We start from the raw sequence: 19,535 nt of genomic DNA, 5'->3' as shown, positions 1-19,535 counted from the left end.
TTCTTTAAAATTCACTCTAGTATTTGTTTATCATAGCGACACTCTGGCGCTAGTTTCACTTCACAGTATTATATTTCGTTCATATTATAACTCAGAATGCACAAAATTTATATCATTTAAAGAATAGAATTATCTAATCGTTTCCCCATGTTCTATTCAAATACTATAATAAAGCTAGAATGATGTATAAAAGAAATTAAGCAAACAAAACAAAAACGAAACAGTTTTTCACAGACGATTGAGTATTTCTCATTCAATTAATTCAGTTCTCACTTCGCGACAAGGCAAAAATACATAAAACTCAAAATATCTATATTAAAAATTACGAAGAAAATCCTAAACACTTAATTTCCTCGAATACATTCCAGAAAGGATTAAGTATGATTTAATTCGCAATAATAAACGAAGGCGTTATCTTTGTTGTTGCGAAGCTACGTTTCTCTAGATTGGCAACAAATCCACTAGTCTGCTGTTTCAAATGTAAACAATCAATAGCCGCCATAAAAAAAGGCTTAGCGGCACTTAAAGAACTTTAAAATTGTTGATAATTCTAAAATTATTGCATTCAGATTTACTAAAGGCATAAAAACCTTAACCGGAAGATAAAAACAACATAATTCAATCATTTTTAAAGCCAAAAATGTACAATTTACAAACATATAAGAGTAAAGAAACTGAGATCACTGAGCCAGGTAACAGAGTGGATATATATATAAATATATTTATATACGTTTGGTGCGGCCGATTGCAACCAAGATACGAGGTGTACATCTGCATGTTATAGCAGTCAATATACAAAATTTCAACGTTCTGAGGCTACTCGTTTTTGAGTTATGCGAGATACGTACGTTCGTACAGACGCCACGAAAAATTCTCTTCAGAATTAATTTTAAAGCAGTTTTATAATTTTTTCGGAGGAAACGAGTCTTTTATTCTGTCCTTACGTACAGATATCACGTAAAACCATCGTTAAATTGCATTCGATAGCGGTCAAAATGGATATTTTCATTGAAATATGCTGCCTGAAACTTTTCGCGATTACAATACTTCCTTTTTACTTTGTACAAGGAAGTAAAAAACCAGAAACTCCAGAATATTGAACCGTCACCATCAATAACTGGAGAACAAAATTTACTGAAGGAACCTACGTGCTACGTGATGGTGGTGACGAATTATCTTTCACCATCTTTTATTTCGTGCACCATTAGTACATTCATTAAGTTATTTTGGAGCAGGAGACCTGAAACATGTGCAATGCCCTCACCGGGATTCGAACCCTAGATTTCTGGAATAAGCGTCGAATATGATTCCAGTTACACCCCGAAGGCATGTAGGAAAGAGGGAGAAAATACCTTATACATTCAACGAAATTTATTGTGTCTACAGAAGATTTTTTAATGCATGTTTATCTTTAAATTCTTCTTCTGAGAACTGAGCAAATGCAACATTTCAGGGCCAGAAGATTCTCAAATTTAACTATAATGTTTAAAATAACCCCTAATTTATTCAAGGAAGGAAACGGAAGCTAATCTTTGAAACGGCTGCCATGAGAAAAATAACCAGAACTGCATATCTTTAGCAAGGGACTCGTATTCACATTTGGAAGCACTTTCTGTAATTTTCCAGTTCATTGTAAGCAATTTTTCCTCTATAACGATTATTGAATCACTGTTTCTAACGAGGACGCACAGCATTCTCGTTAGCTTATATTTTATTAACGTTGGTGAAGAAAGCGTTAAAATAATATTTTATATTTCTTCTGTATGTAATCTGATATGCGGTGTTGACCTTGATCTATCTATGAAACTATTTTCAAAGATAATTTGAGGAAACTGTTATTGTAACTTGAAGGAACTAGTATTCATTTTGCTAGGATCAGTTCCTTTGTATGGGCTAAGCAGAAATCTCATGCTTACCATGGGGTCAATACACGTCTGAAGCAATCTCTGATGTATACGGAAGATGGCTACATCAGCTTCGTGTATTTAAGCGAGAGCAATGACAATTGATAGCACTAAGAAGGGTTTATAAGTCTCCACTCTCAATTTTGCGGTACATATTCTCAAACAAAAAGTCAATTCTTGTAATAATCGATCAGCCATTGTTGTAAATACTTAAAATCCATCAATGACGCTTATAACTGCTTTTAACGCATATAAAGCTTATAAAGTATTTTTATAACGCTTACAACTTCTACTCAGTTTTGAGCCGCTTAGATAAGATAGTGGTTATGGGAGCTTACTGCGGTAGCGAAGGCCCCGGGAAATCTCGGGAAAGGCATGGAAATTTGTAAATGTATAGTGTCTGTGCAGCATGGAGGCACTCTAAATATATGGCGACCGGAGAGTCCTCTCGAGAGGTTGGTGATAGAAGAAAAGCAGTGGGAGACCCTCGGACCTGTCTCCTCGGAAGGCTCACCATCAAAATTGGGGGCGGAACTGAGAAAAGTCACTACCAGCCTTATGTATATATATATATATATATATGATGTACCAGATTTTGTCAGGAATAAATAGATTGTTGAAGAATCATCAATGTAGTCATTAAATTATCAGACGATAGTTTTAAAAAACAGGATCCATTTATTATATTTCAGGAGAAAATAGCAATTACAAAAATCTGATCTCCGGAGTAAATAAAAAAGAACTACTAATAATATTTTGTATGAAGTTTACTGCATCGTGATATTTAAGAATCTTCGGATTATTTTAAACTTGGCGATTTTTTGGCGAAAATTTGGCGACCGAACTTGCTTTTTTTTGGACGCCATTTTGTTTTTACGAAGTTAAGGCATGTTTTTTTTTTTTTTTTTTTTTTTTTTTTTTTTTTTTTTTACTCAACATTTTATCTAACAATCTGCTAGCCGAATGACGCTTATGCTAGAACTTTTATGGAACAAAAGTGCTTAATCATTACGAAGATTAGGTGCGAAATTGGGAGAAAGTGCAGAATCGCCCACTGCTTCGCGCGTTTTTAAGAATCGCACATGTACACGTCGACCTATTTTCACTTAAAAAAACATCTCAGAATTGCACAAAAATGGCACTGCACACACACTTGACTTTATCCATGTACACATCGACCTATTTTCACTTAAAAAGTCAAAGAAAATGGAGAAAAATCCAATTCTTCTTACTCTTGTAAAAAGCGCCAAACTAAATAAGTGGACGATTCTGCACTTTAGCAGCGAAATTGTTTCTAAGTGCTTATTAGCTAAAATCACGATCGGAATTTTCCGGAAAATGTCACATGACATGTCTCATGATCTCTCATTTCTCTGAGACAAAATAATCTGTGATTCGAACTGAGTAATTCTCAGATTATTGCTGAACCTTTATCGCCTTACCAAAATGTCACCAAACTACCTGTTACCATATTCCAAAGATTAGCTGAAAGATTTAGCCGAAGCTAACGCAATTCTAAGTAGTAGGCGTCTAAATATCGAACTAGCTAGCGAAGCTATCAAGGGCCCGTAATATACGGCTGAGCGTAGTAAAAAGCTTAGAGAGATGTGGCCAAAAGTCAAACGCGCGCTAGTCAGGAACTCTGATTCTCTCTCCCGAAGTCAAAGGAACTTCGAATTAAATACTACTCCTTCTCATTTGCATTGAACGCGATTCTAAAAACACATTCTGGTAATGAATTTGCAAGCTGAAATAAGGAGAGATAGGAAAGGAGCTTAAAAATAACTGTTATAAACTTAGGATAAACCTCACATCTGTTTCACATCACATTTAAACATTAACTAGAAAGCCCGGCGGTCATATGAAATGAACGCTGTTCTAGATATTATAAATTGTAATTAAAATTATTTGTGCGAAGGCGTCTGCTAATTTAAACTTAATTACCGAGGGCAGGCGGCGAGGACGCCCCTTTGCTTACTGCCCCATGGGGTTTCCCCCTTTTACTTGCTTAATTGCTTAGAGTGCAATGAAGGAAACCACGGGTGGTACATTTCTTAAGAGCCCACCGCTAGCTCAATCAATAAAGGTGATTTAAATAATGAAATGTTAATTCACAAGTCAAAGATCTCTTTGTACGCAACATTTCTTGTATAGATCTTTCCATCATTTTTAAGCTCGCCTTGCTTAAAATCAATTATTTTTAATTTTACGTCCGTTCTTTCACGAACTCTTGAACAGGCAACATGAAGTTGACCGTGTCCAAATGCAGGCTCAGGTAAAAAAATGCCAACACGCTTAAGCGTTTGGCTTTGAGATTTATGGATGGTCATAGCAAAGGCACGTTTTACAGGAAATTGTCTACGTCTCATTTGAAACGGCAACCCTGTGACGTGGCGACTTTACTCCATTGGCTACTACAGTTACGCAAGCAACCAATAAACTATCGGCGACAAACAGATACTTAAGCCGCATATATATATATGGGGTGAAATAACATGATCTCCGACGAAACGGCTGGCTCCCGGTCTTAGAGAAGCACACCGTGGGATTCGGCAGGTCCGTATTATGCCATTTTGACCATTCGCGTCTTCTTGGAGCTTTAATTAACCGAGATATTAATTAAAAATTAATTTTCCCCTCCGTTTTCCCTACATTTTCCGGTTTCTTTCTTGGGTTTTACCTATTACAGGGATTTGGCTACGTGCCAAATTCTTTTTTCTTTTAATATCTACGGAACGGCGCCGAGTTAAAATTCGAGACGCGTACCCTCGGATTCCAAAAAATTCTCCGAATCCATCGATACCGTTCTCATCTTCGTACGTCTTTAATAGGCCGAGATATTAATTAAAAACTGCGGAAAAGTTAATTTCCGCACTCATTTTTCCGAGTGGCAACAATAAACTATCGGCGATACACACTTTAGCCGCTTATATATATAAAGATCTTTCAAACGGACGTGTTTCATCTGTATTATATTATGAATTTCGCGTGCGTCGTATTCTTTTAGAAGCCTGGGTAAAACGTCTTTTCTCCTTTTAAGAAGCCCGGGTAAAGCGTCTTTTATGCTTTTCTGAGCCGAAAGACGATCTGCCCGTTGCTTCTCACCATGTGGTTTCCGATAAACAATGTGATTTCTCTCTTTCCATCTTGTGAGCGATCCCCGAGTTGGTACAAATATTCTTCTACCAATTTAGCGAATTCTACAACTTTTGTGCTCTAAAGAAATTGGAACATTTTACATATATATTTTTAAGTAATTTTTTTTGAACATAACATGATGCGTTAGTGCAAAGAAAGCGATGCTAAATAATAAAGCTAAAATGACATATTATGTTAACAGAATTTTATGTTAACAGGAAGTAAGTCCAAGAACAGATTGGTAACTTGCTATGCTCAGCGTGAGCATGAAAACCTTAACAAACCCTCTGGTGCGATATTAGAATCTGAATATTTGTAAATTTTCTTCCTTCATTTTTCTTTTTAATTCCTTGTGCCAAGTAAAGGAAGTATTGTCATCGCGAAAAATTTCCGGTATGATATTTCAAAGAAAATATCAATTTCAACCAAAGTTTTTGTGTGACATCTCTACGTACGGACAGAATAAAGGATTGTTTTTGCCATAAAAGGATTGTAAAATGGACTTAAAATGGATTCAGATGAGACTTTTTTCCTTGACGTCGGTACGTAGGTATGTACGTATTTATCTAGCATAACGCAAGAATAGCCGTAGAACGTTGAAATTTTGTATATGGGGCTGCTATAACACGTTGTTATGCACCTATCGTTTTCGTTACAATCGGCTGCATCAATCGTATATAAATATATATATATATACATATATATTCGAACTCTGTTACTTGGCTCGGTGAGCGTAGTTTTTTTTATTCTTATATATTGGTAAATTGTACATTTTGTTTGCTTTAAAAGTGATTGAACTATGTGGTTTTTTTTTGTTCCGGTTAAGGTTTTTATGACTTTAGTTAATCCGCATGCAATAGTTGTAGAATTATAAACAATTTAAGATTTTAAGTAGGGAGTTAAGCCTAACGAAAGGCTATTTCTATACATTTGAAACTCAGTAAAATAGTGAATTAGGTCAGTTTCAGCACCTTCAATGAATTTTGACGACTGGGATCAAACGTAAACATTCAGTTTTGTGCACCGAAATATCTGCCTTCTTGCCCGCCGGCCGAATTGCTTGCTTTTGCGTGGAAACTCTAATTTTGATTGTAAAAATTATTTTTTTTAACTGTTTTTGATATTGGTATATGTTTTTTTTATTATTTTACAATTTTTAATGATGGTATTTTGAGTTTGTTTTTGGTTTGCCGCGAGGTGAGAACTGAATTAATTGAATGAGAAACATATCTCTAACAAAATTCGAGGAAATAAGTTTAAATGAAATTCAGGCAAAAAACGTGTATAATTTAATAGGTAATCATTACAAGGTAATCATGTGTGATCCACATTATATTTTTAATTTTGCATACAGTTCTTATCACTTGATTAATAATTAAACCCTTTATATTGATTACTTTTATCAGGCGAAATAAGAGTTCATTTAAAAGCTGTTAAATTACTGCCAGAAATGTCAAGCGCTTGATTCTAGAAATCTGTGTATCGAGAAACTGGGTTCTAAGAAACGCTTTCTACATCTGCCAACACCATTAGGAACCTGGTTTTATGCTTCCTAATTATCAGTACCGTAATGTTGGATATAACCCATTTGTTACCTACAGCAGAAAGGGATCAATATGTTAAGCTGAACCATTGATTCAATACATTAATGCATAACTTCTGAAAGATCAATTTAGAGCACCATTTAAAGTGCTTGAAATAGAACTGTTCTCTTTAGATAAATGGAACATTCCTCATTAGCGAAGGACGTCTGCTCATGAAATATCGTATATTTAATTTAAATAAGTGTTTAACTGCTAGAGAATTAGAGATCTCCAAAACGGACGATAAATTAACGTTCTGGGTAATTGAATTAGTTGAACATCATCCTCTGGCGACAACAGTAATAATGTCAAATAAATTACTTCTGCGTTACCAGTGAGAAGTTGTAATTAAAAATTATATTAAAGTCTCTTTTTTTACGTTTTCATGCATAGATTATCAAAGAAAGTATTGCTTCATTAATTTTTTAAATTAAAATACCCAATCTAACCAAGTACTTAAACTGTTACATTCAACGCAATTAAGTAGTATATACATATACATACATACACTCCCCAATATGGCAGGCTACACGATTTTTACAGATGGATCTAAATTAAATGGTCATGTGGGGACAGCCTTTTGTGTCTTTTCAGATGAGAAACTAAGCTTACAAAGGAAATATAGACTTTTTGACAATGTCTCTGTCGTGGGCGTTTTCGTGGTTTTCCCCATGTGTAATGTGTATACAAACCAGTTTCCCTTAGAACGTCCTCCACGAAGGCACCCCTCCCTCAAGGCAGATAGCCCTAGTGTGTTTTGCCATAATTAAATACACCACACCGAATACACTCCGAGTGTGCTACCATTATACTACGAAGGCTTGAAGGAGAGAGAAGTACCTTATACGCTTACAAAGTATTTTAGAAACCTGCATATACAATAATAACAATAATATCAGAAGTAGAAAATATTCAAACTGATACCTATTTCCAATCTGAAATCTAAAGTTTGGTGGCTGCAGGACATTTTTGTAGTTACATTTTGTAATATTCATAGCTAAATATTAAGTCTTCAGACTGATGTTTATATAAAATAGTTCTAACATGTTTAATTAATCATTAAATAAATTACGTTAATTTAAAATGAAAGGAATTATGAAAACTTTCTCAACATTTCAAAGAAACTTTTCCGAGCTGGACAAAAACTTGAGGAAAATTAATGAAAACTTAATCTGTTTCTCTTATTTATTGAATTTGTCTTCAACGCATACATAAAAGTAATACATATGTCTGTTTGTAAATATTATACATTTCTTTTACATCTTACTGCAATCTGATACTTGATGGCGTTTACATTCTTGTAAAGTTTGTAGCCTTGGAGACAATTACTGGACATTATCTTCAACAGGAAATGTAGATCTTATAAAGATTTCTCCCGCCTTCGTAGCGTGCCTTCTTGGTGTAATGGCTGCACACTCGACGCGTATTCGAGCGGTCTCCGTGGTTTGAGTGCTGGCGAGGGCATTGCTCATTTTTAATCTCTTTTGCTTTCAAAAAATACTTAATGTCTCTGCAGTCTCACCTGTAAAATCGTATTTGTTTTTTATTAATTATTTTCAACTGTAAAGAAAAGCTGTTAATAAAAAAATGTGTTTCAGAACAAAACGATTTTTCCTAGTGCAAAAATTCGTAATTGGAAAGTTTATTATAATTATTATTATTATTATTTTGATGTACGAAAAAAAGTTAACAAAGTCTGTATCTTCAAATATTTGTGATTGCAATTTATACCAAATTGTAAATCTGTTAACCCCATTTATACATTTTTCGATACGTTATTAAGGTTCGTTTTTAATGGTAATGGAAGTAATGTAAACTCGGATATAAAAAAAAATATTTCAAACTATGAAATCTTCGTAACATTACAGTTACGACAAATTCATAACTGAAATGTCTTCGCGGACCACATTGCTTCGTGGGGCGCTAGTTTGTGAACCCCTGCATTAAATAGTTATTTTTCAGAATTTTATCTCTTAAATATTATGAAATTAATAATTATTATTTATATAAAATTCGCTAATTATTAAACTGACCCATTTGCCTAAAATCTGCTTACTAGCTCTCACGGGCAAAAACTATGCGCCAGAGAATAGAGAGAAAATTACGCGAATATTTTAAAAATCTTCGGAACCTAGAGGTAAATCTTCAGAACCTAGAGGTAAAATCTTCAGAACCTAGAGAAATCTTCAGAACCTAATTATTATTTATACAAAATTCGCTAATTATTAAACTGACTCATTTGCCTAAAATCTGCTTACTAGCTATCAGGGGAAAAAACTATGTGCCACAGAATAAAGAGAAAATATTTAAAAAATCTTCAGAACCTAGAGGTAAAATCTTCAAAACCTAGAGGTAAAAACGCTAGGTTAGATATATGTGAGGAAGGTACGGTATCCATGTCTGTGTGCATGCAAAGAAAAATAGAATAAATTTATAAATAAGAAATAAAATAATTATTATTTATACAAAATTCGCTAATTATTAAACTGACCGATTTGCCTAAAATCTGCTTACTAGCTCTCAGGGGCAAAAACTATGTGCCACAGAATAAGGAGAAAATTACGCGAATATTTTAAAACTCTTCAGAACCTAGAGGTAAATCTTCAGAACCTAGAGAAATCTTCAGAACCTAATTATTATTTATACAAAATCTGCTAATTATTAAACTGACCCATTTGCCTAAAATCTGCTTACTAGCTCTCAGGGGCAAAAACTATGTGCCACAGAATAAAGAGAAAATATTTAAAAAATCTTCAGAACCTAGAGATAAATCTTCAGAACCTAGAGGTAAAATCTTCAAAACCTAGAGGTAAAAACGCTAGGTTAGATATATGTGAGGAAGGTACGGTATCCATGTCTGTGTGCATGCAAAGAAAAATAGAATAAATTTATAAATAAGAAATAAAATAATTATTATTTTTACAAAATTCGCTAATTATTAAACCGACCCATTTTCCTAAAATCTGCTTACTAGCTCTCAGGGGCAAAAACTATGTGCCACAGAATAAGGAGAAAATTCCGCGAATATTTTAAAAATCTTCAGAACCTAGAGGTAAATCTTCAGAACATAGAGGTAAAATCTTCAGAACCTAGAGGTAAATCTTCAGAACCTAGAGGTAAAATCTTCAGAACCTAGAGAAATCTTCAGAACCTAATTATTATTTATACAAAATTCGCTAATTATTAAACTGACCTATTTGCCTAAAATCTGCTTACTAGCTCTCAGGGGCAAAAACTATGAATAAAGAGAAAATTACGCGAATATTTTAAAAATCTTCAGAACCTAGAGGTAAATCTTCAGAACCTAGAGGTAAAAACACTAGGTTAGATATGTGTGAGGAAGGTACGGTATCCATGTCTGTGTACATGCAAAGAAAAATAGAATAAATTTATAAATAAGAAATAAAATAATTATTATTTATACAAAATTCGCTAATTATTAAACTGACCCATTTGCCTAAAATCTGCTTACTAGCTCTCAAGGGCAAAAACTATGTGCCACAGAGTAAGGAGAAAATTACGCGAATATTTTAAAAATCTTCAGAACCTAGAGGTAAATTTTCAGAATCTAGAGGTAAATCTTCAGAACCTAGAGGTAAAATCTTCAGAACCTAGAGAAATCTTCAGAACCTAATTAATATTTATACAAAATTCGCTAATTATTAAACTGACCCATTTGCCTAAAATCTGCTTACTAGCTCTCAGGGGCAAAAACTATGTGCCACAGAATAGAGAGAAAATTACGCGAATATTTTAAAAGTCTTCAGAACCTAGAGGTAAATCTTCAGAACCTAGAGGTAAAATCTTCAGAACCTAGAGGTAAAAACACTAGGTTAGATATATGTGAGGAAGGTACGGTATCCATGTCTGTGTACATACAAAGAAAAATAGAATAAATTTCTATAATAAGAATCTAGCAAGGGCATGATATATATGCAGAAGTTTATAGAAAATCCACACTTGAGACCAGAGTTTAACGCTGCAGATCACGCATTACGTACCACACAGACATCATAGCGGATTATTACAGTTCTTCATTCCATTGTGTCTCAGTCTTTCCATTAAGGATAGAAGGATCATTATTTTAAATTAGGGAATGTTCTGGTAACCTGCCACTTATGGGAGATAACAAATCGCTTCACTATGAGAATGTTCATTGTTTTGCCCAATTTCGCCGCTTAATCATCATTACCGCCACTGCCGGATAATGTCTTTACAACTTCCGATCATTTATTTAAACTGATTAGCTAGCTGCCTGTTTTTACTTCCTTGTAGAAAGAAAAGGAACTGTTCCAATCACGAAAATTTTCGGGTATCATATTTCAACGAATATTTTTACCGTTATCGAATGTAATTTCACGATGCCTTTACGTGACACCTGTACGTAAGAACAGAAAAAAGGACCCTCTTCCCCCAAACGGATTATAAAATTGATTTAAAATGGATTCAGAAGAGGTTTTTTTTTCATAATGTCTGTGCGCCTGCCCTTACGTACGTATGTATGTATCTCTCATAACTCAAAAACGAATAGACTCAGAATGTTGACATTTTGCATATAGGACTGCTATAACATATAGTTGTGCACCTCCCTTTTTTGGTTGCAATCCGCCGCTGCAAAAGTATCTCTCTCTCTCTCTATATATATATATGTATATATATAACCACTGTGTAACGCGGCTCGCCAGCTCAGTTCTTTTCAGTCTTATAGTACGTTGGTAAATTGTGCATTTTTTGCTTTAAAATTGATTGAATTATGTTGCTTTTATTTTCCGGTTAACGTTTCTATGTGTTTAGTTAATCTGCATGCGGCAGTAATAGATTTATCAATAATATAAAAATTGTTTAAGTGTGGCTAAGCCTAATTTTTTTTACCATAGCAGCCACATTTGCTTACATTTGAAACTTAGCAGAATTTTCAATTAAGTCAGCATCTTCTTTTTATCCAGTGGGACCAAAAGTAAAATTTCAGTTTTATTCACCCAAAAATCTGTTTTTCTGCCCGCTGGCCGAATTGCTTGTTTTTGTGTAGAGAAAATCTTAATTTTAATTGTAAAAATCGTGTTTTTAATTGTTTTAACTGTATTTCACGTTTTATATTTTAAAATTTTTACCAAACATATTTTGAGGTTTTATGTATTTTTGTTTGTCGCAAAGTGCGAACTGAGTTAATTGAATGAGAAATATACACTGAAGTGACAAAAGTCATGGGATAGCAATATGCAAATATACAGATAGCAGTAGTATCGCGTAGAAAATGTATAAATGAGAAGTGCTTTGGCAGGGCTTTCATTTGTGTTCAAGTTATTCATGTGAAGAGGCTTTGAAGTGATTATGGCCGCACGACGAGAATTAACAGACTTTGAACACGGAATGGTAGTTGGAGCTAGAGGCATGGGTCATTCCATTTCGGATATCGTTAGGGAATTCAACATTCCAAGAACCACAGTGTCAAGAGTGTGCCGAGAGTATCTAATTTCAGGCATAACATCCCACCATGGACAGCGCAATGGCCGACAACATGCACTTAACGACCGAGACCAGCGACGTCTGCGTAGAGTTGTCAATGTTCACAGACAAGCAACACTGCGTCAAATAACCGCAGAAATCAATGTGGGACGTACGAAGGACGTGTCCGATAGGACAGTGCGGCGAAATTTGTATTCAATGGGCTATGCCAGCAGAAGACCGACTCGAGTGCCTTTACTGACAGTACGACATCGCCTGCAGCGACTCTCGTGGGCTCGTGAACATATCGGTTGGTCCCTAAACGAATGGAAAACCGTGACTTGGTCAGATGAGTCACGATTTCAGTTGGTAAGAGCTGACGGTAGGGTTCGAGTGTGGTGTGGACCCCACGAAGCCATGGACCCAAGTTGTCAACAAGGCACTGTTCAAGCTGGTGGTGGTTCCATAATGGTCTGGGCTGTTTTTACATGGCATGGACTCGGTCCTCTGGTGCAACTGGACCGATCATTGACTGGAAATGGATATCTTCAGCTACTTGGAGATCATTTACAGCCATTCATGGACTTCACGTACTCAAACAACGATGGGATTTTTATGGATGACAATGCGCCATGTCACCGGGCCAAAATTGTTCGCGATTGGTTAGAAGAACATTCTGGACAATTCCAGCGAATGATCTGGCCACCTAGATCGCCCGACATGAATCCCATCGAACATTTATGGGACATCATCGAGAGGTCAGTTCGTGCCCGAAACCCAGCACTGTCAATACGTTCACAATTATGGACGTCTATAGAGGCAGCATGGCTCAATATTCCTGCAGGGGACTTCCAACGACTTGTTGAGTCCATGCCACCTCGAGTTGCTGCACTTCGCCGGGCAAAAGGAGGACCGACAAAATATTAGGAGGTATCCCATGACTTTTGTCACTTCAGTGTATCTCTAATGAAATTCGAGGAAATAAATTAAAATGAAATGCAGGAAAAAATGAATATAATTTAATATTCCGTACAAGGAAGTCATGTGATGTACAATCAGATTTTTTTTTACGTTCTTGTATGAAGCAAAGGAAGTATTGTAATCGCGCAAATTTTCGGATATCATATTTCAACGAAAATATCCATTTTGTACGTTATCGTATGCAATTTTACGATGTTTTTGCTTTTGTACGTAAGGACAGAATAAAGGACTCCTTTCTCCATAACGACTGATAAATAACTAATGTAAGTTACATTTTACAAAATAAAAGTATTTTTTATTCCTTGATATTTCTGATTTTCACGTAATAAAACTGTTTTAAAAGGAATTCAGAAGAGATTTTTTCGCGATGTCTGTACGTACATGTGTATGTATGTATCTCTCATAACTCAAAACCGTGTAACCTCAGAAAGTTGAAATTTTGTGGGTAGGACTGCTATAACATGTAGTTGGGCACCTCTCTTTTTGGTTGCAATCGGCTGCACCGAAAGCATATATATATATACGTTTTGTATATATATGTACAAATAGTGAGCTTAGTTCTTATTATTCTTATATGTTGGTAAATTGTGAATTTTTTGCTTTAAAAATGATTGAATTATATTATTCTTATCTCCCGGCTGAGGTTTTTATGCCTTAAGTTAATCTGCATGCAATAGTTGCAAAATTTAAAAGTTGTGTAAGTGTTGCTAAGCCTAATTTTTCCTACCATAGCAGCCATATTTGTTTTTATTTAAACAGAATAAGGAATAAAGTCTTTCTGCACTTTCTGTCTTTTTCCCCGATTGGTAACTTTCAAATATGTTACCAATCGGTAAGTAAACTTTCAGTTTTGTGCAAGAAAAAATAATTGCTTGTTTTTGCGTAGAAACTTTAATTTCAATTGTAAAAATTGTTTTTTCAATTGTTTTAACTGTATTTGATGTTTTATATTTTTCTATATCTTTTAAATTTAATGAAAATATTTTGAGTTTATCTGTATTTTTGCCTTTCCGGGGAGTGAGAACTGAATTAATTGAATGAGAAATCTGTCTCTAACGAAATTCGAGGAATTAAGTTTAAATGAAAAACAGCAAAAAATGCGTATAATTTAATTTTCCGTACATGGAAGTCATGTCACAAAAATTTTTTTTAATAGTTTTGTTGGAGTTTTCATTGAAGAACATGAAGAAATGTATAAGGTATTTCTCCCGCTTTCCTAGCGTGCCTTCGTGGTGTAGTAGTTCTGCACGCTGGGCCGGTATTCCTGGACCGGAAATCCCTGTGAACGGGCTAGCTGCATTGGCCTTTTTCGTTATTTTCCCATGTGTAACGTGTGTACGAGCCAGTTTCCATTAGAAGGTGCTTCACCGAGGCATCCTCGCTCTTAGGAAGATTGCCTTCGTCTGCTTTGCCATAATGAACTAAACCAAACCCTTAGAAAGTCCTTCATGAGGGCATCTTTCCTCTCAGACAGATAGCTTTGATATATTCATATAACCCAACCTAATCTAACCTAACCGTTTAGAATTTAGTCGGGGTTTGCGTATAACAATAACACAGACAAAAATATCTAAATTTGTGCCTCGAATTGCGTAACAAGCCCCTTACATTCATTCGCAGTTTCGTAAGTAAACAAAAGCCGTTACATTCTTACTTATGGTTTCGTTTGTTTTATTTAATTACGGCAAAGCACACGAGGGCTATCTGCCTAAGGGGAGGAATGCCTTGGTGGAGAACTTTCTAAGATAAACTGGATCCTATGCTTGTTACACGTGGGGAAAAAAACTAAAATACCCATGCAGCTAGTCCGTTTGCCAGTATTCGATCCCTTGGCCGACTTCGACTTTACCATGACCATTCGACATCGACTTTACCGCTCGGCCGCTGGTGGGTCATTCTTACTGAATCCTACCGATACTTCTTTCATTTACAATATTACAATTAAGTAACTTGTTCATTGTTAATTTTTAAAATGGATTTGAAATGAATCATAATAATGAGTAATAAATCTGAAAAGCAATTACCTTACAATAATAGTTGAAGTTTGTTTGCATTCACGAAAACTTTAAAATTGTATTAACAGTGTCTCGGGGTATAAATCAACCTTTTTCGGGCAGTGAGTACAGTGCAGGACGAAGTATGCATTATTAAAACCATGAAAGCTGTGGTAGTGGTGAAAGGCCCAATCATTAACAAGAAAAAGATCTTCCCGTCTTTAGAAATGGATAAATTAATTTCTTATCGATTATTGAAAGAGTTAAAGCAACAAGAACCAGAGTAATATATTCATTAATTTTAGAAGGTTTAAATACAGAACCTTTGCACTTTACATTTTGCAACAGAAGCGGATATCGCTAGGGTTTCTGATTATCCATTAGAAGATGAAGTCTTTATATAAAGATTTGTAAAAGAAGGATGGCATCAAGGACTCGGAAGCTAGTGCTAGATCTTCTAAGGATTCAAGAAGCATAGAAATCTACACAACAGCAAAGAAACAGGTGGAACAACAGGTCGTATACAGAAGCGACAAGTAGATTTCTCAATGTCTGTTAAAAGTAATTGCAAAGGAGAAATATTTACTTGAGCAAACAGTTCATGTTGATAAAGCGACTATGTTTAGGAAGAGAAGGCAACACGGACATTTATTGCAAAAGGCGAACAATTGTCTAGATTCAAGGTCATGAAAGATTGGATGGCTATTATGATGGTTAGCAACAAAATGTCAGGGAAGCTGAAATGTGAACGGTCAGCCAGAGAACAGCATTTGTCTTCATATCCATCCTTCTCTAGCACTGATGTTCCCATTGGAGAATCTGACGAATTATTATAAAACATTTTTTTTTTTTAATTTGAAAAAATTTATCTCAGATTGTTTCTATATTCTTTCCTTTACACATTTTCACAGTTTCATAATTTATATCCGAGTAAATATTGCTGCGTATTGTTTCATTTCAGAATTATTTTTGCCACATACATTCGATTTACGTAAATTTCAAGTTATGCAAAGATTTGTGGCGTACATCACTTGCTTAAACTTCGAATATTTTTGGATTGTATGAAAAAAGGCTACATTGATATAAAATCTCGAAAACGATATAGAAATAGCTCGATTATTATCAAGGGTATTGTAAGTAGTCCTTGCAAACAAGAATGAATTTTATATTACCTGATGGAAAATGCGGAGCGGAATTTAGAAAATCAAATGGTTAAAGGAAAATTTTGTCTGATAATAATTGCTTTTTAACAGTCCTACTGAAGTAATTAGATAGTAGCTAAACAGTCAAAAGTTAATGACATTTATCAAGGCCAGGAATCCCGCAAACGGACTGGCTGCATGTGCGTTTTCGTGCTTTTCCCCATGTGTAACGTCTATACGAGTCAGTTTCCCTCAGAAAGTCTTCCACGAAGGCATCCCTCCCCTTAGGAAGATAGCCTTCCCGGCTTTGCCGCAATATTAAGGGTGGCTAAAACGTTCTCACCTAACACTATAGTCAATAACCAGGATTAGATAATTCTTGACGTTCATTATGCTTAAATTAATAGAGCTTACTAATTCAGAAGTCAAATGAAATTCGCGCTTTTGCAGCTGAGGATGGTGGTTCGGTAAAACCATGGAAACTAGTCCTGTGAAAATTTGAAAATATATCGCTGATATTTGTAGTTTGACTTCTGAATTAGTATTTGTTCGGGGTTTTATTGTGTCTTAATTAATAGAGCTTAGTTAAATATTAATAAACACGCCCAGAATTAATATAGATTTGCAAATAAGCAATGTAATGAACTAGATATGACAAAAAAAGTTTAATGAACACAACTCTGAATGAGCGTTTTTCAATGGAAACCGTAAATTAAATTTCCTCTTCGTTTGAAGAAACTTTCCAAAATAAAGCTTTATAGAAATAATAATAAAAAAAATTACAATAATTTCAATCTTTAAAGCATTAAATATTGAAACGAAGGAAGATAACTTGAAACATTGTGGAGCATATTATGAAAACGATAGAACATAAAAAAAAAATTGTCAAAAGTTTTAAAACGTTTCATTGATATGAATCTGAAAATTTTATTTCGCTTAGAATAAATATTTTCCTGTTAGAGACAATTCTGAATCAACCAATGCATGCTATTTTACAAAATTTATATATTTTACAAATATGCCTATCTGTATTGTTTTAACCGTGTTAAAAAAAACTCACTGGTTTTAACATTAACTGAATAATAACTGTAAAAACATTAATTTCGATTTAGAAGATTTATTGCTAATGAGAAACTTCCACCTAATACCGCTAGATTTTGTAAATCAAATTTAAGAATGGTTGGAAAAGGAAAATAGTTATGCCTCGAAAACATTTCTGGTTTGCTCCTATTCTGTTTTTTAAATTATTATTCGTTCTTTCTTGGATATGCATGCTTTTTAACTTCAGTTTTTGTTCAGATAAAAATTTGAATACAGCAGTTCCTTTTTTGCAATTATTTCTTTACTATATTTTAATAGATCATCATAATATGCAGCAAGGGAGTTGCATTATTCTGAAGATGTATTAATTTGTTCTAGAATAAAGATCTTAACATTACAAGATGTATATTTTTTAATTTCAGGTGAAATCTGAGACATTATTGAATGTAACTGCCGATACTTGTGATACAGGTATGTTAAAATATATTCACTTGTGTATTTCGATTTCATTAATTATTTAATATGGAAAGGTCGAATTAATTATATATGTTTCTTCAATCTGTGATTAGTCAATCCTAATTGTGTTTTTTATGAATCTCTTCCGCTAAAAAAGCTAAGCTCAAAAATCTTCCGCTAGTAAAAAATGTGTGCTCATTTGTATTTTTATTATCACCTAATTTAGATCGTGGTAAAAATTTTCTAAACAGAAAAAATATATTTATTAGTTTAGTAATTTCAAACAGGAAATGAAGTAAAATGACAGTTTTTACAAAGGTGTTATTGTCAGCATGTACTTAGAAAGCGAGGATATTATTATTAGAGTTAGTAATAACGTATCTGATTGAACGGTGGTCTAAAGGCAGCACTGGCACTGCAGAAAATTGGGCAATGATGTGATATGCAATCTCTCCATTTAATTAGGTATTTATTTTTCAGATGGCAGCACTAAAATTGTTTCAATCATTCATTTACCCGTCATTTTATCATAAGTTCGAATTTAAAAATATCATTTTAGTGGCGCCATCTATGAAATAACTAACTAACTAAAAACGGTAGATCGCATACTACATGGTTACCGGAAACTGTTTAGCAAGTATTATAATACAACGGAAACGATCCAAAATTCCTTATTTATGTATATATTAGACCTCATATTACATTAATAACATAAAAAAAAGAAATTATGAAAAATTAATTTGCATATGGCATTAATTACTTCCTTGTACGAAGTAAAAAGGCAGTACTGTAATCACGAAACGTTTCAGGCAGCATATTTCAACGAAAATATCCATTTTGACTGCTATCGAATGCAATTTAACGATGTTTTTCCATGAGATCTGTACGTAAGAACAGAATAAAAGACTCTTTTCCTCCAAAAAATTATAAAACTGCTTTAAAATGAATTCTGAAGAGAGTTTTTCGTGGTGTCTGTGCGTACGAACGTATGTATCTCGCATAACTCAAAAACGAGTAGCCTCAGAACGTGGCAATTTTGTATATGAGACTGCTATAACATGTAGATGTGCACCTCGTATTTTGGTTGCAATCGGTCGCACCAAACGTATATAAATATATTTATATATATATATCCACTCTGTTACCAGGCTCTGTGATCTCAGTTTCTTTACTCTTATATGTTTGCAAATTGTGCATTTTTTGTCCTTATCTTCCGGTTAAGTTTTTATGCTTTAGGAAATCTGCAAGCTATATTTGTAGAATTGTCGACAATTTAAAAGCTAATAAGACACAATAATACGCCGAAAAAATAGTAATTCAGAAGTCAAACAACAAAAATCAGCGTTATATTTTCAAAATTTTCACTGGACTAGTTTCGATGGTTTTACCGAACCACCATCTTCATCTGAAAAACCGGAAATGAACAAGATAGGAAATAATGATTAGATAAGAAAGCCTGAACAAGAGTAAGCAAGTGGCGCCATCTGTTGGTGAAACCAGAACTAAAACATACTTTCTTTAAAGGCCGAAGGCAAAGATGGATTGGAATTAGGATCGTTAACTAGAACAGACAGATTTTTTTGGAATGTGAAATGCCTCTAGAAAATCCAATTCTCCAACGGAAGATGTTTTTTGAATAATGTTGGCAGCAGAAAAATTGAAAGTGTGATTCTTGGACCAACAATGTTGAGCAACAGAAGACTTCTGTGTTTCTTTTTTTCTAACATATGCCTCATATTCCTTGACGCGAAATTTTAAGGCTGTCTTAGTTTGGCCAATGTAAATTAAACCACACTGGCATGGAATCCTATAAATACCCCAGGAATTCATATCCGGAATGGGGTCCTTGAG

The 19,535-nt window shown here is 34.4% G+C and overlaps 1 protein-coding gene across 1 annotated transcript in view; it reads left to right on the top strand.

The window, feature by feature from the left end:
* The window catches only part of LOC118180851 (sodium/calcium exchanger 3-like), a 1,002,905-nt gene that overhangs the window by 277,889 nt on the left and 705,481 nt on the right, over nucleotides 1-19,535 (top strand). Inside the window, exon 2 of the mRNA XM_085822774.1 lies at nucleotides 17,651-17,699. The gene's annotated coding sequence lies outside the window, so the exon portion shown is untranslated. The remainder of the gene's footprint in view (nucleotides 1-17,650; nucleotides 17,700-19,535) is intronic.

Source organism: Stegodyphus dumicola, chromosome 8 (assembly GCF_044657685.1).
Source record: "Stegodyphus dumicola isolate Sdum_Otavi_A_Nest chromosome 8, ASM4465768v1".
In the NCBI taxonomy this organism is placed as follows: Eukaryota; Metazoa; Arthropoda; class Arachnida; order Araneae; family Eresidae; genus Stegodyphus; species Stegodyphus dumicola.
Note: the sequence above shows the minus strand (reverse complement) of the source record. Positions and strands in the feature narration are given on the sequence as shown.